At 47.2% G+C, this 23602-nt stretch overlaps 1 pseudogene; it reads left to right on the top strand.

Moving 5' to 3' along the window:
- Positions 1-11895: 11895 nt before the first annotated feature.
- On the top strand, positions 11896-12766 carry LOC128588830 (60S ribosomal protein L38-like; annotated as a pseudogene).
- Positions 12767-23602: the final 10836 nt, after the last annotated feature.

The raw sequence follows: 23602 nt of genomic DNA, 5'->3' as shown, positions 1-23602 counted from the left end.
GCTTTCTGCTAGTGTACTTCCAGTGAGCAATCCTCAACAGTGAGATCCCAGTCCTCACCCTGCCTTTTGCTTTGTGCTTCCAGACAGCACACCTTTCACAGGACAGGTTAGACCTCGGCTTCTATATGGAAGGAGTGTTGTCTCCTTCAAATTGGCAGAAAGGAGAAATGCAGACTCGGGTGTGTTCGGAGAGGAGTGCGGTCTATATGGGCACTACTTGAAAGATTAGGTGAGGAGTCAGGCACTCTCACAGAGGCATGTCATGTGATTGAACACTGCCCAAATGCAAGGTGAGGACTCTGGTGCTCTGTGAAAGGATTGCTGTCTGCATGCACACTAGCAGAAATGAGTCATGAGGACAAGGGTGTGAGGTGAAAAATTGTCTGGTTGCACATTAGGTTCAAGGAGAGTTGAGGACTCAGGAAGTCAAAGACAGGGGTCCTGTGTTGCATACTAGGCGAAGGGAGAGGTGAGGACAAAGTTAGCCAATAGCCAATCCACAGTGTGCATTGTATCTGTGAGATAAGCAGAGCACCACTAATCCAGCTTATACCCGGTAGTATCCTACTGGCAGAGAAAAGCATTTTATTCTCTTAGGTCATGGTATTTAGAGCTACCCATGAATGCGTTTTTAAAAGTTTCATAGTCTTGCTGCCCAAACGGTTCATCGGCACTTTTTTCTAAACACGTCAGTGTGTTTCAAAGTGCAATCTATTATAAAGAATACTTGTATTCATCACACATATTACTCTCTGACAATTCCTGCTGAGGCAAAATTAATACATGTGTATCCCTGACCAATTTAGGTTAATGTGCCAACAGCATAGCACTACATGCCTAATGTCAGTGAGAACAGGATTTAAGCCCTGCTCCAGGATATAAGCTGCAGCATGCTTCTCAGAGGGAAAAAGTTTCTTCTACACAAGAACGCATACATAGGTACCCAGGAAAGAGTTTACATAACTTCCACAGCACCTTGCATCACAGAACCAGGTTTCCACAGTGCAAACTCTACTAGGGAATACATGAATAGTTCGTACGTGTAACTCAACACTCCTCCTGAGGGAACAGAATGCACATGTGCTCCGACGCCGGTGTCCCAACTCCATTGCTTCCAAGTGCACGACTTCACTGACAATAGAATGTTGCTTCTCTACTCAAGCATATAACCGGCAGTATGCTTTCCAAGGAAGTCCTAACATTCTATTTCTGACTGTGTGAATCCATACTGGACTCTTTTCCCAGAGCCCCTGCATCTTCAACATTCTTTTTGGAGGGTGTATATCCAGCCAGCAGTCTTCTCATTTCACTGCTACAGTCATCACGTCGTCTTACTGCTACTTTACATCCAGTGAGTTATCCCCTTGAGGACGATCTCAGTCCTCACCACATCTTTCTGGTACAGTACAGCCAGCGAGTAATCCAGCAAAGGGTGACTCAAGCCTTCACCATGCCTTTCTGCTAGTGTAAATACAGGAAGTAATCCTCCGCAGAATGATCCGAGTCCTCACATCACCTATCTGCTAGTGTATATCAAGCGAGTAATCCTCTGCAGGGTGATCCCAGTCCTCACTTCGCTTTCTGCAATTGTAAATCTAGGGAGTAATCCTCTCCATGGTGATCCAAGTCCTCTCTACGCTTTCTGCTTTTGTACATCCAGGATTAATCCTGCCAGGTTGATTTGAGCCCTCACCACACCTTTCTGCTAGTGTAAATAGAGGGAGTAATACTCCCCAGAATGATCTGAGTCTCACCTCACCTGTCTGCTTGTGTACATCTAGTGAGTAATTCTCTGCAGGTAGATCCCAATCCTCACTTTGCATTCTGCAATTGTAAATCCAGGGAGTAATCCTCTCCAGGGTGATCCAAGACCTTTCTATGCTTTCTGGTTTTGTAAATCCAGGGAGTAATCCTGCCAGGGTGCAGAAAGACGTGGTGATGACTCGGATCATCCTGAAGATGATCACTCACTGGATCTACAGTACCAGTAAGATGAGATGATGACTGTAGCAGTAAGACGAGGAGAAGCGTGCTGGCTGGATTAACACTGTCAGAAAGGTATGTTGAAGACGCAGGTGCTCTGGGAAAAGAGTCCGCTATGAATGCACACAGTCAGAAACAGAATGTTAGGACTCGCTTGCAAAGTGTACTGTTGATATATATGCTTGAGTAGGGGAGCAAACTTTTACTGTCACTGAAGTCATTCACTTGGAAGAAATGCAGTTGGGACACCGGCTTCGGAGCACATGTGCATTGATTTTCCCTCAGCAGGAGTGTTGAGTTACACATACGAACTATTCAAGTATTTCCTGGTAGGGTTTGCATTGTGGAAACCCTGTTCTGTGATGCAAGGTACTGTGGAAGTTGGGAAAAGTCCTTCCAGGGTACCTCCATAAGCGTTCTTGAGTAGAAGAAACTTTTTCCCTCCGAGAAGCATGCTACAGCTTATATGCTGGAGCAGGGCTAAACTCCTGTTTTCAGGAGTTAATGTGCCAGCAGCCACGGCAATACGTGCCTCATGTCAGTGAGAACAGGAGTTTAGCCTCTGCTAAGTCCAACGCCCTCTGGGCATGATGCTCCCACCTGCTGGTCGACTGCAAGTGAGGTGGGAGAGATAGAGTGCTAGGCAGGACTGGACGCCATGGCACCCACGGAACCTGGCAGCCCCATAGGCATGCGGATGGAGTTGGGGGGGAAGCAAATAGAAAAAAAGAAAGAAAAGATGGAAAGGGAAAGGGAAAAGAAAGGAGAAAGAAAGAAAGAAAAAAAGAAAGAAAGAGCATACATACCCAGTGCAAAGTTGGCCAGCACTTTGTCCGTCCGTCCATCTGACGTGGGAAAAGAAAAAGAATTTTACATATATACATAAAATGAAATGAAGGACTGAAAGAATACAAAAATAAGCAAATAGGCTCAGCGCCTGTGGCATTGTCAGCCAAGGAGCCAGGCTCAAACACACACACACACACATACACACCCCTCCCTGAACTGAGACTCTTTCTGTCTCAAAATAATTGAATACATGAATATAAGGATGGAAGGAAGGAAGGGAGAAGGAAAAATAAGGTGGGTGTTGGGAGAACCCGAGCTGAGCTATTACGGCCCCCTGTAGTGGTGATGGGGGAGGGGCCGTGGAGTGTCCAAACCCATAGGGTGTCCCCTAGTGACAGGATCCATCCCAACGGACCAAAAAAACTTTCAATGTCCCGTCACAGACATCTGGTCGACCCACGAAGGACACGGCCGAGGGCCAACGCCTGCCTCGGACTTCTGGTCAACCCGAGATAGGGAAAGACAGACAGACACAAAGACGGATAGATGGAAGGACTGGGACAAACACACACACACCCCTACCTGATGTGAGGCTCTGTGTCAAAGAATATAAGACAATAAATAAAAAATGAAAATAAACAAAAAAGTAAATGAATAAATAAAAGGGTGGAAGGAAGGAGAAGAATGAATGAATGAAGAAATAAATAAAGAAATAAGTGGGGGCAGGGGGCAAAAAGATGTATTTGCAAGCATGCCATCCATGAGTGCCCCCTTGTGGCAGGATCCCCAGCAGCAGATCAAAAATTTTCAAAGTCCCGACACAGACATATGGTTGACCTGCAGAAGCTCCGAAAGAGCACCAACAAATGCCCCAGACCTCTGGTCGACAGAAGGGCTCTCCCGTGGGAAAGCCACACCAACCCAGTGGCCCAAACGCCTGTCCGTCCTCCGTCCTCCGTCCTCACTCTGCTCTTGGTTCAGAGTGGAGGACAGTGGATGGGGAGGAAAAACAACTAAGTCCAACACCCTCTGGGCATGATGCTCCTGCCTGCTGGTAGACCACAGGGGAGGCATGAGAGAGAGAAAGCTGGACAAGTCAAAATACCGCTGTGCCCACAGAACCTGGTGGCCCAGAAGGCACGCAGATGGGGTTGGAGGGGAAGCAAGAAAAAGAAAAAAGAAAGAAAAGAAGGAAAGCAACAGTGAAAGGGAAAGGAAAGGAGGAAGGAAGGAAGGAAGGAAGAAAGAGCATACATACCCAAGTGCAAAGTTGGCCAGCACATTGTCTGTCCATCTGTCCAATGTGGAAAAAGAAAAAGAGTTTTACATATATACATAACATGAAATGAAGGACTCAAACAAAATAAGTAAATAAATAAAAAATTGAAATAAACAAATAAATAAATAAATAAAAGGGTGGAAGGAAGGAGAAGAATAAAGAAAGAAATAAGCGGGGGCAGAGGCAAAAAGAAACCGCTATGTGAGCTATTTGTGATCGCGCAGACCGTGAGCGCCTCCTAGCGGCAGGATCTCAAAAATAATCAAAGTTCCAACAGAGACCTCTGGTTGACCCGCAGATGCTCAGAGGGGGTGACAACAACCTCCACGGACATCTGGTTGACCCGAGGGGCTCTCCCATGGGAGAGCCTGCCACCGCCGTAGCCTGTATGCCAGTCCGTCCTCATTCCTCCATCTTCCATCCTTTCTCCGCTCTCGGTTCACAGCGACATATGGGGGACGGGGGCAGAAAAAAACTCAGTCCAATGACCTCAGGGCATGATGCTCCCACCTGCTGGTCAACCGTACATGAGGCATGAGAGAGAGAGGGCCAGGCAAGTTTGGATGTCGCCGCGCCTGTGGAACCCGGCAGCAGAGTAGGCAACCGGATTGGGTTTGGGGTGAAGCGAAAAAAAAAGGAGAAAGAAAATAAGGATAGGGAAAGGGAAAGAAAAGGAGACAGTAAGAAAGGAAAAAAGAAAGAAAGAAAAGAAGGAAGGAAGGGAGGAAGGAAGGAAGGAAGGAAGGAAGGAAGGAAGGAAGGAAGGAAGGAAGGAAGGAAGGAAGGAAGGAAGGAAGGAAGGAAGGAAGAGCATACATACCCCAGTGCAAAGTTGGCCACCACATCATCTGTCTGTCCATCCAACGTGGATAAACAAAAAGTATTTTACGTTTATACATAAAATGAAATGAAGGACTCAGAGAAAATAAGTAAATAAATAAAAAATGAAAATAAACCAATAAATAAATAAATAAATAAAAAGGTGGAAGGAAGGAGAAAAATGAATAAATAAAGAAAGAAAGAAAGAAATAGGCATGGGTGGCGGGCAAAAAGAAACAGGTAGGTGAGCTATTTGCAAGCGCACAGTTCGTGACCGCCCCCTAGAAGCAGGATCCTCAAAATTTTCAAAGTCCCGACAGAGACATCTAGTCGACCAGCAGACACTCCCATGGAGCGCCAACACCTGGCCCGGAGATCTGGTCAACCTGAGGGGCTATCCCGCGGGAGAGCCATGCCACCCCCATGGTTCAGTCGCCCATCAGTCCTCTGTCCTCCGTCAACCGTAATCCCTCCACTCTCGAATCAGAGTGGGGGAGGGGGGACGGGGATGGAGAAAAATTAAGTCCAACACCCTCGGGGTATGATTCTCCCGCCTGCTGGTCGACCGCACAGGAGGCAGGATAGAGAGAGGGCCAGGCAGGGTGGAACACCTTCAAGCTCGCGGAATCTGGCAGCCCGGTAGGCACACAGATGTGTTTGGGAGGGAAGAGATAAAAAAAGAAAGAAAAGAAGGAAAGTGAAATGGAAATGAAAGGGGTAAGAAAGAAAGAAAGAAAAAGAGAAAGACAGGAAAAAAGAAAGAAAGGAAGAGCATATATATACCAGTGCAAAGTTGGCCAGCACATTGTCCATCTGTCCGACATGGAAAAAAAACAAGAGTTTTACGTTTATACATAAAATGAAATGAAGGACTCAAATAAAATAAGTAAATAAATAAATAATGAAAATGAACAGAAAAATAAATAAATACATAAAAGGTTTGAAGGAAGGTGAAGAATGAATGAACAACAAAATAAATAAAGAAATAAATAAGCGGGGGCAGGGGGCAAAAAGAAAGCGCTAGGTGAGCTATTCGTGAGCGCGCGTTTAGCAAGCACTTTCTTGAGGCAGGATCCCAAAAATTTTCAAAGTCCCGACAGAGACATCTGGTGGACACGCAGATGCTCCGATGGAGTGCCAACACCTGGCCCGGACCTCTGGTGGACCTGAGGGTTTCTTATGCAGGAGAGCCACGCCACACTCATGGCCTGGATGCCCATCCATCCCCCATCCTCTGTCCTCTGTCCTCCCTCCACTCTAGTTTCAGAGTGGGGGATGGGGGCAAAAAATAACTAAGTCCAACACCCTCAGGACATGACACTCCAGCTGCTGGTTGACCACACGGGAGGTGGGAGACAGAGAACACCAGGCGGGGCTGGACGATGCCACGCCCACGTAACCCGGCGGCCCGGTATACGCATGGATGTGTTTATGGGGGAAGCAAAAAAAAGACAGAAATGAAGGAAAGAGAAAGGGAAAGGGAACACAAAGGTCTGATTAAGAAAGAAAGAAAGAAAGAAAGAAAGAAGGAAGGAAGGAGGGAGGGAGGGAGGGAGGGCGGGAGGGAGGAAGGAAGGAAGGAAGGAAGGAAGGAAGGAAGGAAGGAAGGAAGGAAGGAAAGAAAGAAAGAAAGAAAGAAAGAGAGAGTCAGACCATACTTACCGCAGTGCAAAGTTGGCCAGCACAACATCCGTCCATCTGTCTAACATGGAAAAAGAAAAAGAGTTTTACGTTTATACATAAAATGAAATGAAGGACTCAAAGAAAATATGTAAATAAATAAAAAATGAAAATACACAAAAAAAATAAATAAAAGTGTGGAAGGAAGAACAATGAATGAACGAAGAAATAAATGAAGAAATAAGCAGTGGGGGGGGCAAAAAGAAACCGCTAGTTGAGCTATTTGCGAGCACGTGGTCCATGAGCGCCCCCTAGATGCAAGACCCCAAAAATATTCAGAGCCCCGACAGAGACATCTGGTGACACACAGATGCTCCGAATGGAGCGCCATCACCCGGCCCAGACCTCTGGTTGACCTGAGGTGTTCTCCTGCAGGCAAGCCACACCACCCCCTTGGCCCAGAAGGCAGTCCGTCATTTGTCCTCCATCCACCATCCTCGCTCCACTCTCGGTTCAGAGCGGGGGATGGGGCGGAAAAATAACTAAGTCCAACGCCCTCATGACATGACGCTACCGTGTGCTGGTTGAAATCCTGGGAGGCAGGAGAGAAAGAGGGCCGTGTGGGGCTGGACGCCATTGTGCCCATGGAACCCAGCGGCCTGGTAGGCACGCAGATGTGGTGGGGGGAAGTGAATTATAAACAGACAGAAAGGAAGGAAAGAAAAAGGGAAAGGGAAAGGAAAGGAGACAGGAAGAAAGGAAGAAGGAAGGAAAGAAGGAAGGAAGGAAGGAAGGGAGGGAGGGAGGGAGGGAGGGAGGAAGGAAGGAAGGAAGGAAGGAAGGAAGGAAGGAAGGAAGGAAGGAAGGAAGGAAGGAAGGAAGGAAGGAAAGGAAAGGAAAGGAAAGAAAGAAAGAAAGAGCATACATACCCCAGTGCAAAGTTGGCCAGTACATCATCTGTCTGTCCGTTCATCCATCCGAAGGGGAAAAAGAAAAAGAGTTTTACGTTTATACATAAAATGAAATGAAGAACTCAAAGAAAATAAATAAATTAATAAAAAATGAAAATAAACAAAAAAAATTAATAACAGGGTGGAAGGAAGGTGAAGAATTAATGAACGAAGAAATACATAAAGAAATAAATAAGCAGGGGCAGGGGCAAAAAGAAACCGCTAGGTGAGCTATTTGAGAGCGTGTGGTCCGCGAGCGCCCCCAAGAGGTAGGATCCCAAAAATTCTCAAAGTCCTGACAGAGACAGCGGGTCGACCCACAGACGCTCTGAAGGAGCGCCAACTCCTGGCCCGGAGCTCTGGTGGACAAGAGGGGCTATCCCACAGGAGAGCCACACCACCAACATTGCTTGGATGCCCGTCCATCCTCTGTACTCCTTATCTCTGTCCTCCCTCGGCTCTCGGTTCAGAGCTGGGTATGGGGAAAGGGGATGGAAAAACAAATGAATCCAATGCCAGTGGGGCATGACGCTCCTGCCGACTGGTCGAACGCACGAGAGGCAGGAGTGACAGAGGGCCAGGTGGGGCTGGACAATGCCGCGCCCGTGGAACCCAGCGTCCCAGTAAGCACGTGGATGGGTTTGGGGGGGAAGTGAAAAAAAAAAGAAAGAAAAGCAGGAAAGGGAAAGAGAAATAAAGGATACAGGAAGAAAGGAAGAAAAAAAGTAAGAAGGAAACAAAGAAAGAAAGACCATACATACCACCATGAAAAGTTGGCCAGCACATCGTCTGTCCGTCCTCCGTATTCCATCCGCTCTCGGTTCAGAGTGGGGGCAAGGGAGGAAAAAAAAATAAGTCCAACTCCCTTGGACATGACGCTCCCACCTGCTGGTCGAATGCAAGTAAGGAAGGAGGGAGAGGTGGCCGAGCAAGGCCGTATGCTGCCGCGCCCGCAGAACCCAGAGGCCCAGTACTCATGCAGATGGTGTTGGGGGAGAATCAAAAAAAAAAAAAGAAAGAAAAGAAGGAAAGCGAAAGGGAATGGGAAAGAAAAGGAGAAAGGAAGAAAGAAAGAATGTAAGAAAGAAAGAAAGAGCAAACATACCCCAGTGCAATGTTGGCCAGGACATCATCCACCCATCGGACCAACGTGAAAAAAGACAAAGACTTTTGCGTCTATACATAAAATGAAATGAAGGACTCAAATAAAATAAGTAAATAAATAAAAAATGAAAAGAAACAAATAAATGAATAAATAAATAAAAGGGTGGAAGGAAGGAGAAAAATGAATGCATGAAGAAATAAATACAGAAAGAAATAAGCGGGGGCGGGGGGCAAAAAGAAATTGCTAGGTGAGCTATTTGCGAGTGCGTGGTCCAAAAGTGACCCTTAGAGGCAGGATCCCAAAAATTTTCAAAGACCTGACAGAGACAACTGGTTGACCTGCAGATGTTCCGACGGAGCGCCAACACCCGGCCCGGACATCTGGTCGACACGAGGGGCTCTCCCGCTGAAGAGGCACTCCATGTCCATGGCCCGGACACCTGTTCATCCTCCATACTTCATCCTCTGTCCTCTCTCCACTCTCAGTTGAGAGCAGAACACAGGGAACGGAGTGGGAAAATACTAAGTCCAACGCCCTCTGGGCATGACACTCCCGCCTGCTGGTTGACCGCACATGAGGCGGGATTGAGAGAGGGCTGGGCAGGGCCAGATGACTCCGTGCCCGCAGAACCCAGCAGCCTGGTAGGAATGCGGACGGGGTTGGGGTGGAAGCTAAAAGACAAAAAGAAGGAAAAGAATAAATGGGAAAGGGAAAGGAAAAGCGAAATGAAGAAAGCAAGAAAAAAAGAAAGAAAGGCAGAAGGAAACAAAGAATGAAAGAAAGAAAGAAGGAGGATAAATACCCCAGTGCAAAGTTGGCCAGCACATTGTCCGTCTGTATGTCCGATGTGGAAAAAGAAAAAGAGTTTTACGTTTATACATAAAATGAAATTAAGGACTCAAATAAAATAACTAAATACATAAAAAATGAAAATAAATAAAAACAAAAGGGAGGAAGGAAGGAGAAGAATGAATGAACAAAGATATAAATAAAGAAATAAATAAGCGGGGTGGGAGACAAAAAGAAAGCGCAAGGTGAGCTATTTGTGAGTGCGCGGTCCTTGAGTGCATGCTTAGTGGCATGATCTCAAAAATTTTCAATGTCCCGACAGAGACGTCTGGTCGAACCGCAGATGCTCCAATGGAGCGCCAACACCTGGCCTGCTCCTGTGGTCCACCCAACGGGCTCACCCACGGAAGAGCCATGCCACACTCCTGGTCTGGAAGCCCTTCCGTCCTTCATCCTCCGTAATCCATCCTCCCTCTGCTCTCGGTTCAGAGCGGGGGACAGGGGACTGGGGCGGAAAAAGAGTTAAATCCAATGCCTTTGGGGCATAACTCTCACACCTGTTAGTCAATGGCAAGGGAGGTGGGAGAGAGAGAGGGCTGGGTAGGGCCAGACGCCACCACCCCCAAGGAACCCTGCGGACCGGTAAGCACGTGACGGGGTTGGGGAGAAGTGAGAAAAAAAAACAGAAAGAAAAGAAGGAAAGGGAAAGGGAAAGAAAAGGAGAAAGGAAGAAAGAAAGAAGGAAACAAAAACAGAAAGAAAGAAAGAAAAAGGGAAAGAAAGAAAGAGCATACATACTCCAGTGCAAAGTTGGCCAGCACATCATCCATCAGTCTGTCCGACATGGAAAAAGAAAAAGAGTTGTATGTTTATACATGAAATGAAATGACAGACTCAAAGAAAATATGTAAATATATTAAAAATGAAAATAAACAAAAAATAAATGAATATTCCCTATTAGTGATTGAACAATCCAATGTTTGGTGAATTCTGCTTCACAATGATAGGAAGAGCCGACATCGAAGGATCAAAAAACGACATCGTTCTTTAAGGCTGCATAGTATTCCATGGTATACATATACCACAATTTATTAATCCATTCGTGGATCGATGGGCACTTCGGCTTTTTCCATGACTTAGCAATTATGAATTGGGCTGCAATAAACATTCTGGTACAAATATCTTTGTTATGTTGTGATTTTTGGTCTTCTGGGTATATGCCCAGCAGAGGAATTACAGGATTGAATGGCAGATCTATTTTTAGATCTCTGAGTGTTCTCCATATATCTTTCCAAAAGGAATGTATTTGTTTTGGCACAGTAACTGAGATAACGCCAGAAAGGCTATGTTAACCACTGTGATAAAAATGTGTCAAATGGTTTATGAAGTGAGTGTATGATGCCCCATAATCATATCATTGTATACAGTTATGATTTAATAAAAAAATTAAAAAAAAAAAAAAAACGACATCGTTATGAACGCTTGGCCGCCACAAGCCAGTTATCACTGTGGTAACTTTTCTGACACCTCCTGCTTAAAACCCAAAAGGTCAGAAGAATGTGAGGCCACGCTTTCAGGGCCTGTAGTCATAATGAAAATCAAGATCAAGCAAGCTTTGGCCCTTCTGCTCCACGGGAGGTTTCTGTCCTCCATGAGCTTGCCTTAGGACACCTGCATTACCGTTTGACAGGTGTACTGCCCCAGTCAAACTCGCCACCTGGCACTGTTCCCAGGGTGGGTTGCGCCCAGCCGGCGTGTGTCCAGGGCTTGGCATCAGAAGCAAGAGCCCCTCGGGGCTCACTCCCCTGCCTCATCGGGTCAGTGAAAAAACGATAAGAGTAGTGGTATTTCACCGGTGCCCCGGGCCCTCGCGAGGCCAGGGGCCTCCCACTTATTCTACAACTCTCATGTCTCTTCAAAGTGCCAGACTAGAGTCAAGCTCAGGAGGGTCTTCTTTCCCCGGTGATTCTGTCAAGCCCATTCCCTTGGCTGTGGTTTCGCTGGATAGTAGCTAGGGACAGTGGGAATCTAGTTCATCCATTCATGCGTGTCACTAATGAGATGACGAGACATTTGGTTACCTTAAGAGAGTCATAGTTACTCCTGCCATTTACCCACGCTTCATTGAATTTCTTCACTGTGACATTCAGAACACTGGGCAGAAATAACATCCCGTCAACACCAGCCACGGGTCTTCGCGATGCTTTGTTTTAATTAAACAGTTGGATTCCCCTGGTCTGCACCAGTTCTAAGTTGGCAGCTAGGCGCCGGCTGAGGCGAGGCGCCGCACGGAAACCACGAACCTGGGGGCGGACCCGGCGAGGGGTACAAGTGCGCATGAAAACTGGGGGATGGGGTTGGGGAGGAAGCAAAAATAAAAAAAAAAAAGAAGGAAAGAGAAAGAGAAAGGAAGAAAGAAATAGAGAGAGAGAGATGAAAGAAAGAATGAAAGAAAGAAAGAAAGAAAGAAAGAAAGAAAGAAAGAAAGAAAGAAAGAAAGAAAGAAAGAAAGAAAGAAAGAAAGAAAGGAAGGAAGGAAGGAAGATACATACCCCAGTGCAATGTTGGCCTGCACATTGTCTGTCCATCAGTCCGACGTGGAAAAGCAAAAAGAGTTTTACGTATATACATAAAATGAAATGAAGGACTGAATGAATACAAAAATAAAGTAACAGGCTCAGCACCTGTGGCTCAAGCAGCCAAGGAGGCAGACACACACACACACACACCTCCCTGAGCCTGTCTCGGAATAAATAAAAACATAAATACAAGGATGGAAGAAGGAAGGAATGGAGGAAGGAAAAATAAGGGAGATTGGAGGAGAAAGCGAGCTGAGCTATTACGGCACCCGGTAGTGGCATCAGAGGATGGGCCACGGTGTGTCCACTTTCCGTGGTTGCCCCCTAGCAACAGGATCCCTCCCAACGGAAAAAAAAAACTTTCAGTGTCCTGGCACAGACTTTTGGTCAACCCATGAAGGACATGACTGAGCGCCAATGCCCGCCTCAGACTTCTGGTCGACCCAAGGGAGGGACGGACGGACACACAGACAGACACACAAATACACAGACAGACGGACAGACGGACGGACGGACAGACAGACAGACACACACACACACCCCTACCTGAGCCGAGGCTCTGTCTCAAAGAAAATAAGTAAATAGCCTTCTCTTCCTGCTTGTTGTCAAGGTCTGTGCCTTCCCTGCACGCCTCGTCGCCATACCTCGGAAAATGGAGGAAATCAAGAAGTTTCTGCTCACAGACAGGTGAAAAGATGCCAAGTCTGTCAAGATAAATAAAAATAAGGATAACGTGAATTTTAAAGTTCGATGCAGCAGATATCTGTATATCTTGGTCATCACAGACAAAGAGAAGGCAGAGAAACTGAAGCAGTCTCTGCCCCCTGCTTTGGCAGTGCAGGAGCTGAAATGAAGCACACTTGCTGATTTGAATTGTATTAAAATTGAAAAATTAAAAATAATTAAAAAATCAGTAAATAAATAAATAATGAAAATAAAAAAACAAACAAATAAATAAAAGGGTGGAAGGAAGGAGAAGAATGAATCAACGAATCAATAAATAAAGACATGAGTAAGCCGTGGGGGGCAAAAAGAAACCGCTAGGTGAGCTATTTGCGAGTGCACAGCCGGCGAACTCCCCTTAGCTGGAGGATCCCCGGCAGCAGATCGAAAAGTTTTCAAAGTCCCGCCAGAAACATCTGGTTGACCCGCAGATGCTCCTATGGAGCGCCAACACCCATCCCGGACCTCTGGTCGACCTGAGGGTCATTCCCGTGGGAGAGCCACGCCACCCCAGTGGCCCGGATGCCAAAGATCCTCAGTCCTCTGTCCTCCATCCTCGGTCCTACCTCCGCTCTCAGTTCAGAGATGGGGACAAGGGATGGGGGATGGTGGTGGAACACCCTGTCAGGATTACTCCCTGGATTTACACAAGCAGAAAGCTGAGGTGAGGACTCGGATCACTCTGTGAGGATTCCTCCCTGGATATACAAAATCAGAGAGCCAAATGAGGACTTGGATCACCCTGGCAGGATTACTCCCAGGATTGACAAAAGCAGAAAGCAAAGTGAGGACTCGATCACCCTGGAGAGGATTACTCCCTGGATTTACACTAGCAGAAAGGTGAGACGAGGACTCGGATCATCCTGGCAGGATTACTCCTTGGATTTACACTAGCAGAAAGGTGAGTGGGGAGTCGGATCACCCTGGCAGTATTACTCCCTGGATTTAAACTAGCAGAAAGGTGCGGTGAGGACTGGGATCACCATGTGAGGATTAACCCCTGGATATACAAAAGCAGAGAGCAAAGTGAGGACTCGGATCACCCTGGCAGGAATACTCCCTGGATTTACCACAGGAAAAATGTGTGGTGAGGATTCAGATCACCGTGGAAGGATTACTCTTTGGATGTACGGAAGCAGAAAGCGTAGAGAGTACTCGGACCTCCCTGTATAGGATTACTCCCTGGATTTACAATTGCAGAAAGCGAAGTGAGGACTGGGATCACCCTGCAGAGTATTACTTGCTGGATGTACACTAGCACAAAGGTGAGGTAAGGACTCTGATCATTCTGGGGAGGATTACTCCCTGTATTTACACTGGCAGAAAGGCGAGGTGAAGGCTCGAATCACCCTGGCAGGATTATTCGCTGGCTGTACCCTAGCAGAAAGACACAGTGAGGACTCAGATCATCCTAAAGGGGATCACTCTCTGGATGAACATTAGCAGTAAGACAAGGTGATGACTTTAGCACTAAGACGGGGAGAAGAGTGCTGGCTGGATTAACACTCTCCAAATGGAATGTTGAAGACGCAGGTGGTCTGGGAAAAGAGTCCAGTATGGATGCACACACGTCAGAAATAGGATGTTAGGACTCGCTTCCAAAGCGTACTGCCAGTTATATGCTTCTTAGGGGAGCAAAATTCTACTGTCACTGAAGTCGTGCACTTGAAGGCAATGCAATTGGGACAAAGGATTCGGAGCACATGTGCATTGATGTTCCCTCAACAGGAGTGTTGAGTTACACGTATGAACTATTTAAGTATTCCCTGGTAGAGTTTGCACTGTGGAAACTATTTTCTGTTATGCAAGGTGCTGTGGAAGTTGGGAAAAGTCTATCCCGGGTACCTCCATAAGCGTTCTTGAGTAGAAGATACTTTTTCCCTCTGAGAAGCATGCTGTAGCTTATATGCTGCAACGGGGATAAACTCCTTTTCTCACGGACATCAGGCACGTAGTGCCGTGGCTGTTGGCACATTAACCTAAATGGGTCAGGGATGCACATATATTAATGTTGCCTCAGCAGGAATTGTCAGAGAGTAATTTGTGTGATCAGTAAAAGTATTCTTTGGAATACATTGCACTTTGAATCACGCTGACCAGTTTATAAAGAAAGTGACTATGAACCGTCTGGGCAGCAAGGTATTGTGAAACTTTTAAAAAGGCATTCATGGGTATCTCTAAATGGCATGACATAAGAGAAGAAACTGCTTTTCTCTGCCAGTAGGATACTGCCAGTTATAAGCTGGAGTAGTGGCTCTGTGCTTACTCACTGACACCATGCACACGGTTGAATGGCCATTGGCTAACATTGTCCTCACCTCTCACTTTGCCTAGTATGCAACACAGGTCTCCAGTCTTTGACTTTCTGAGTCCTCAACTCTTCTTCGACCTAATGTGTAACAAAAGCAGATAGTGAAGTGAGGACTCGGATCACCCTGGAGAGGATTACTCCCTGGATTTAAACTAGCTGAAAGGTGAGTACTCGGATCACCCTGGCAGGATTACTCCGTGGTTTTACACTAGCAGAAAGCTGAGGTGAGGACTTGGATTATCCTGGCAGGATTACGCTCTGGATTTACAATAGCAGAAAGGTGAGGTGGGGACTTGGAACACCCTGGCAGGATTACACCCTGGATTTACAAAAGCAGAAAGATGAGGTGAGGACTCGCATCAACCTGGCAGGATTACTCCCTTGATTTACAATAACAGAAAGCTGAGGTGAGGACTTGGATCACCCTGTGAGGATTACTCCCTGGATATACAAAATCAGAGAGCGAAGTGAGGACGCGTATCACCCCAGCAGGATTACTCCCAAGATTTACAAAAGCAGAAAGCAAAGTGAGGACTCGGATTACCCTGGAGAGGATTACTCCCTAAATTTAAAGTAGCAGAAAGGTGACGACTTGGATCATCCCGGCAGGATTACTACCTGGATTTACACTAGAAGAAAGGTGAGGTGAGGACTCCGATCACCCTGGCAGGATTACTCACTGGATTTACACTAACAGAAAGGTGAGGTGAGGACTCAGATCACCCTGGCAGGTTTACTCCCTGGATTTACAAAAGCAAAAAGCGTAGAGAGGACTTGGATCACCCTGGAGAGGATTACTCCCAGGATTTAAAATCGCAGAAAGCGAAGTGAGGACTGGGATCACCAGTTTTACTCGCTGGATGTACACTAGCAGAAAGGTGAGGTGAGGACTCGGGTCACCCTGGGGAGGATTACTCCCTGTATTTGCACTAGAAGAAAGGCATGGTTAGGGCTCGAATCACTGTGGGAGAATAAATCGCTGGATGTACCCTAGCAGAAAGACTTGGATTGTCCTGAAGATGATAACTCACTGGATGTACAGTAGCACGGACGAGATGATGACTGTAACAGTAAGAATAGCAGTAGAGTGCTGGCTGGATTAACACTCTCCGAAAGGAATGTTGAAGACGCAGGTGCTCTGGGAAGAGTCCACTCTGAATGCACACAGTCAGAAATAGGATGTTAGGACTCGCTTGCAAAGAGTACTTTCGGTTATATGCTTGAGTAGGGGAGCAAAATTTTACTGTCACTGAAGTTGTGCACTTGCAAGCAATGTTCTCAGGAGTTAATGTGCCAACAGCCACGGCAATACGTGCCTGATGTCAATGAGAACAGGAGGGGCGGTGCCTGTGGCTCAGTGAGTAGGGCGCCGGCCCCATATGCCGAGGGTAGCGGGTTCAAACCCAGCCCTGGCCAAACTGCAACAAAAAAAATAGCTGGGTGCTGTGGCGGGCACCTGTAGTCCCAGCTACTTGGGAGGCTGAGGCAAGAGAATCGCTTAAGCCCAGGAGCTGGAGGTTGCTGTGAGCTGTGTGATGCCACGGCACTCTACCAAGGGCCATAAAGTGAGACTCTGTCTCTACAAAAAAAAAAAAAAAAAAAATGAGAACAGGAGTTTAGCCCCGCTCCAGCATATAAGCTGCATCATGCTTCTTGTAGGGAAAAAGTTTCTTCTACTCAAGAACGCTTATGGAGGTTACACGGGAAAGACTTTTCCCAACTTCCACAGCACCTTGCTTCACAGAACAGGGTTTCCAAAGTGCAAAGTCTACCAGGAAATACGTGAATAGTTCGTACGTGTAACTCAACACTCCTGTTGAGGGAGCATCAATGCACATGTTCTGCAACGCCGGTGTCCCAACTCCATTGCCTCGAAGTGCACGACTTAAGTGACCTTAGAATTTTGCTCCCCTAGTCAAGCATATAACAAGCACTACAATTTCTAAGCGAGTCCTAACATCCTATTTCTGACTGTGTGCATCCATACTGGTCTCTTTTCCCAGGGCACCTGCGTCTTCAACATTCATTTGGAGAGTGTTATTCCAGCCAGCACTCTTCTCCTCGTCTTACTGCTACAGTCATCACCTCATCTTACTGCTACTGTACATCTAGTGGGTAATCCTCTATAGGACAATCCGAGTCCTCACCGTGTCTTTCTGCTAGGGTACAGCCAGCAATTTATCCTGCCAAGGGTGATTCCTGCCCTCACCACCCATTTCTGCTAGTGTAAATACAGGGAGTAATCCTCCCCAGGGTGATCCGAGTCCTGACCTCACCCTTCTGCTAGTGTACATCCAGTGAGTAATCCTCTGCAGGGTGATCAAAGTCCTCACTTCGGTTTCTGCAATTTTAAGTCCAGTGAGTAATCCTCTCCAGGTTGATTCAAGTCCTCTCTACGCTTTTTGCTTTTGTAAATCCAGGGAGTAATCCTGCCAGGGGGATCCGAGTCTTCACCTCAACTTTCTGCTAGTGTAAATCTAGGGAGTAATCCTGCCAGGGTGAACCGAGTCCTCACCTCACCTTTCTGCTACTGTACTTTCAGCGAGTAAACCTCTACAGCGTGATCCCAGTCATCACCATGCCTTTGTGCTATGTGCATCCAGACAGCACTCCTTTCACTGGACAGTTTAGACCTTGGCTTCTGTATGGAAGTAGTGTTGTCTCCTTCAAGCTGGCAAAAAGTAGAAATGTAGACTCAGGTGCGTTCGGAGAGGAGTGCAGTCTTTATGGGCACTACTTGAAAGCTTAAGTGAGGAGTCGGGTGCTCTCACATAGGCATGTCAGGTAAATGAACACTGCCCAAAAGCAAGGTGAGAACTCAGGTGCTCTGTGAAAGGATTGCTGTCTGCGTGCACACTAGCAGAAATGAGTCATGAGGACAAGAGTGCAAGGTGAAAAAGTGTCTGGTTGCACATTTGGTAGAAGGAGAGTTGAGGAATCAGGAAGTCGAAGACAGGAGTTCTGTGTTGCATATAGGAGAAGGGAGTGGTGTGGACAAATTTAGCCAATGGCCATTCAACTGTGTGCATGGTGTTAGTGAGATAAGAAGAGCCCCACTACTCCAGATTATACCCGGCAGTATCCTACTGGCAGCAAAAAGCAGTTCCTTCTCTTAGGTCATGCTTTTTAGAGCTACCCATTCATGGCTTTTTAAAATTTTCACAATACCATGCTGCCCAGATGGTTCATAGGCACTTTCTTTTTTTTTTTTTTTTTGTGTGTGGTTTTCAGCCAGGGCTGGGTTTGAACCCACCACCTCCGGCATATGGGACTGGCACCTTACTACTTGAGCCACAGGCACCACCCAATAGGCACATTCTTTATAAACACGTCAGCGTGTTTCAAAGTGCAAGCTATTCCAAAGAATACTTGTACTGATGGCAGATTTTACAAATTTAGGTTAATGTGCCAACAGCCAACAGCCATGGCACTGCCTAACTGATCTCAGTGAGAACAGGAGTTAAGCCCCGCTCCAGCACATAAGTTGCAGCATGCTTCTCGGAGGGAAAAAGATTCTTCTACTCAAGAACGCTTAGGGAGGTACCCTGGAAGGACTTTAACCAACTTCCACAGTACCTTGCATCACAGAACAGGGTTTCGACAGTGCAAACTCTACCAGGGAATACTTGAATATTTCGTACGTGTAACAACACTCCTGCTGAGGGAAAATCAATGCACATGTGTTCTGAAGGTGTTGTCCCAACTGCATTGCCTCCAAGTGCACGACTTCAGTGACAGTAGAATTTTGCTCCACTCCCCAAGCATATAACTGGCAGTATTCTTTGCAAGCAAGTCCTAACATCCTATTTCTGACTGTGTGTATCCATACTGGACTCTTCTCCCAGGTCACCTGTGTCTTCAACATTCTTTTTGGAGAGTGTTAATCCAGCCAGCACTCTTCTCCTCGTCTTACTGCTACTGTGCATCCAGTGGGTGATCCTCCCTAGGACGATCCGAGTCCTCACCGGGTCTTTCTGCTAGGGTACAGCCAGCGATTTATCCTGCCAAGGGTGATTCAAGCCCTCACCACCCCTTTATGCTAGTGTAAATACAGGGAGTAATCCTCCCCAGGGTGATCCGTGTCCTCACCTCACCTTCCTCCTAATGTACACCCAGCGAGTAATCCTCTGCAAGGTGTTTCCAGTCCTCACTTCGGTTTCCACAATTGGAAATCCAGGGAGCAATCCTCTCCAGGATGATCTGAGTCCTCTCTACGCTTTCTGAATTTGTAAATCCAGGGAGTAATCCTGCCTGGGTGATCCGAGTCCTGACCTCACCTTACTGCTAGTGTAAATCCAGGGAAAAATCCTCACAGGGTGATCTGAGTCCTCACCTCACATTTTGCTTGTGTAAATCCAGGGAGTTGTCAGCTAGGGTGATCCGAGCTCTCACCTTTCTGCTAATTTAAATCCAGGGAGCAATCCTCTCCAGGGGGATCCGAGTCCTTACTTCACTTTCTGCTTTTGTAAATCCTGGGAGTAATCCTTCCATGGTTATCCAAGTCCTCAGTTTTCTCTCTGCTTTTGTATATACAGGGAGTAATCCTCACAGAGTGATCCAAATCCTCACCTCAACTATCTGTTTTTGTAAATCCAGGGAGTAATCCTACCAGGTTGATCCGAGTCCTCACCTCACCTTTCTGGTAGTGTAATTCCAGTGAGTAATCCTGCCAGGGTGATCCGAGTCCTCACCTCACCTTTCTGCTAGGGTAATTCCAGGGAGTAATCCTGTCAGGGTGATCTGAGTCCTCACCTCACCTTTCTGGTAGTGTAAATCAAGGGCGTAATCCTGGCAGGGTTATTCGAGTCCTCACCCTTCTGCTAGTTTAAATCCAGGGAGTAATTCTCTCCAGGGTTATGCGAGTCATCACTTTGGTTTCTGCTTTTGTAAATCCTGGGAGTAATCTTGAGAGGGTGATCCGAGTCCTCACTTTGCTCTCTGCTTTTGTATATCCAGGGAGTAATCCTCACATGTTGGTCCGAGTCCTGATCTTACCTTTCTGCTAGTGTAAATCCAGAGAGTAATCCTCTCCAGGGTGATGTGAGTCTGCACTTCACTTTCTGCTTTTGTAATTCTTGGGATTAATCCTGCCGTTGTGATCCGAGTCTTCACTTTGCCCTCTGATTTTGTATATATCGGGAGTAATCCTCCCAGGGTGATCCGAATATTCACCTCACCTTTCTGTTTTTGTAAATCCAGGGAGTAATCCTACCAGGGTGATCCGAGTCCTCACCTCAACTTTCTGCTCATGTAAATCCAGGGAGTAATCCTGCCAGGGTGATCCGAGTCCCCACCTGACCTTTCTGCTAGTGTAAATCTAGGGAGTAATCCTGCCTTGGTGATCTGAGTCCTCAACCTCACCTTTCTGCTAGTGTACTTTCAGCGAGTATACCTCTGCAGTGTGGTCCCAGTCCTCACCCCACCTTTGTACTATGTACATGCAGACAGCACTCCTTTCACAGGACAGGTTAGACCTCGGGTTCTGTATGTGAGTTGTGTTCTCTCTTCAAGTTGGCAGTAAGGAGAAATGCAGACTCGGGTGTGTTCCAAGTGGAGTGCAGTCTATATGGGCACTACTTGAAAGCTTAGGTGAGGAGTGAGGTGCTCTCACAGAGGCATGTTATGTGATTGAACACTGCCCGACAGCAAGGTGAGAACTCACGTGCTCTGTTAAAGGATTGCTGTCTGTGTGCACAGTAGCAGAAATGAGTCATGAGAACATGGGTGTGAGTTGAAAAACAGTCTGTTTGCACATTAGGTCGAAGGAGAGTTGAGGACTCAGGAAGTCGAAGACAAGAGTTTTGTGTTGCATACTAGGCAAAGGGAGAGGTGAGCTCAAAGTTTGCGAATGGCCAGTCAGCCGTGTGCATGGTGTCAGTGAGATAAGCAGAGCGACACTACTCCAGCTTATACCCGGCAGTATCCTACTGTCATTGAAAAGCAGTTTCTTCTCTTAGGCCATGCTATTTAGAGCTACCCATGAATGCTTTTTTAAAAGTTTCACAATACCTTGCAGCCCAGACGGTTCATAGGCACTTTCTTTATAAACACGTCAGCGTGTTTCAAAGTACAATCAATTCCAAAGAATACTTGTACTCATGTCCTTCGCAGGTTGACCAGAAGTCTGTGCTGGGACACTGATAGCTTTTTTGTTCCGTTGGGAGGGATCCTGTCGCTAGGGGGCAACCGAAGAAATTGTACACGCTGCGGCCCATCCCCTGATGCCACTACAGGGGGCCATAATAGCTCAGCTCATGTTCTCCCCCATCCCCTTTATTTTTATTTCCTCTGTTCCTTCCTTCTTCCATCCTTGTATTTCTGTATTTATTTATTTTGAGACAGAGTCTCGGCTCAGGGAGGTGTGTGTGTGTGTGCATGCGTGCCTGGCTCCTTGGCTGTTTGAGCCACAGGGGCTGAGCCTGTTTCTTTATTTTTGTATTCATTCAGTCCTTCATTTCATTTTATGTATTTATGTAAAACTCTTTTTGTTTTTCCACATTGGACGGATGGACAGATGATGTCTTGGCCAACTTTGCACTGGGGTATGTATCTTTCTTTCTTTCTTCTTTCTTTCTTTCTTTCTTTCTCTCGCTCTCTCTCTATCTCTATTTCTTTCTTCCTTTCTCCTTTCATTTCCCATTCCCTTTCCCTCTAATTCTATTCTTTCTTTTACTATTTTTGCTTCCCCCCAACCCCAACACCCAGTTTCCATGTGCACTTGTACCCCCCACCGGGTCCACCCCCAGGGCCGCGGTTTCCTTGTGGCACCTCACCTCGGCCGGCACCTTGCAGCTGACTTAGAACTGGTGTAGACCAGGGGAATCCGACTGTTTAATTACAACAAAGCATCGCGAAGACCCACGGCGGGTGTTGACGTGTTGTGATTTCTTCCCAGTGCTCTGAATGTCAAAGTGAAGAAATTCAATGAAGCATGGGTAAACGGTGGGAATAACTATGACTCTCTTAATGTAACCAAAAGCCTCGTCATCTACTTAGTGACGCACATGATTGAATGAATGAGATTCCCACTGTCCCTACCTTCTATCCAGCGAAACCACAGCCAAGGGAATGGGCTTGATGGAATCAGCGGGGAAAGAAGACCCTCTTGAGCTTTTCTTTAGTCTGGCACTTTGAAGAGACATGAGAGGTGTAGAATAAGTGGGAGGCCCCTGGCCCCGTGAGCGCCCGGGGAGGGGTCGACCGGCCTTGAGAGCCACTGGTGAAATACCACTACTCTTATTGTTTTTTCACTGACCCGGTGAGGCAGGGGAGTGAGCCCCGAGGGCTCTTGCTTCTGGTGCCAAGTCCCCGGACACACACCAGCTGGGTGCGACCTGCCCCAAGAACAGTGCCAGGTGGGGAGTTTGACTGGGGCGGTACACCTGTCAAACGGTAATGCAGGTGTCCTAAGGCAAGCTCATGGAGGACAGAAACCTCCCGTGGAGCAGAAGGGCAAAAGCTCGCTTGATCTTGATTTTCAGTATGAATACAGACCCCGAAAGCATGGCCTCACGATCCTTCTGACCTTTTGGGTTTTAAGCAGGAGGTGTCAGAAAAGTTACCACAAGGATAACTGGCTTGTGGCTGCCAAGCGTTCATAACGATGTCGCTTTTTGATCCTTTGATGTCGGCTCTTCCTATCATTGTGAAGCAGAATTCACCAAACTTTGGATTTTTCATCCACTAATAGGGAACGTGAGCTGGGTTTAGACCGTCATGAGACAGGTTAATTTTACCCTACTGATGATATGTTGTTGCAATGATAATCCTGCTCAGTACTAGAGGAACCGCAGGATCAGACATTTGGTGTATATACTTGGCTGAGGAGCCAATGGGGCGAAGCTACCATCTGTGGGATTATGAATGAATGTCCCTATGTCAGAATCCTGCCCAGGTGGAATGATATGGTAGCACCACGGGAGCCTCAGTTGGCCTCAGATAGCCGGTACCGAGTAGTCCCTGCCAGCAGGTGGTCACGCACACTTCCCAAAAGCGTGCGTCGGTGGGTCCCCACCGCGCTTCTTGGATCAGGGTCCGGTGTGGATTGCCCTTCGTCCTGGGAAACGGGGCATGGCTGGAAAGGTGCCCGCACCCTCGCTCGTCACACCATGCACGTTCGGGGGGAACCTGGTACTAAACCATTCGTAGACGACCTGCATCTGGGTTGGGGTTTCGTAGGGAGCAGAGCAGCTCCCTCACTGCGATCTATTGAAAATCAGCCCTTGACACAAGGGTTTGTCCGGGTGAGTCGCCCCTGAGTGGGGGCTTCTATGGGCGCGACGGTGTAAGGCCCCGCCCGGACCTCTCTCTCTCCCGCCTCCCATGCGGTTGACCATCAGAGGAGAGCGTCATGCCCCAAGGGCGTTGGACTTAGTTTTTATTCTGCCCCCATCCCCCGTCTACTTTCCCCTGCTCTGAACCGACAGCAGAATTAAGGATGGAGAATGGAGGAAGGATGGGCGTCCTGGCCACAGGTGTGATGTGCATCTCCTGCGAGAGAGCACCTCGGGTTGCCCAGCAGTCCGGGGCGGGTGTTGGCGCTCCGTCACAACTTCTGCAGGTCAACCAGTTGTCTCTGTTGGGACTTTGAAAGTTTTGGGGATCCTGCCTCTAGGGGACGCTAGCAGAATGCGTGCTCGCAAATAGCTAATTTAG

This window comes from Nycticebus coucang, chromosome 6, assembly GCF_027406575.1.
Source record: "Nycticebus coucang isolate mNycCou1 chromosome 6, mNycCou1.pri, whole genome shotgun sequence".
NCBI lineage: Eukaryota > Metazoa > Chordata > Mammalia > Primates > Lorisidae > Nycticebus > Nycticebus coucang.
This window is presented reverse-complemented; position numbering and strand designations above follow the sequence as displayed.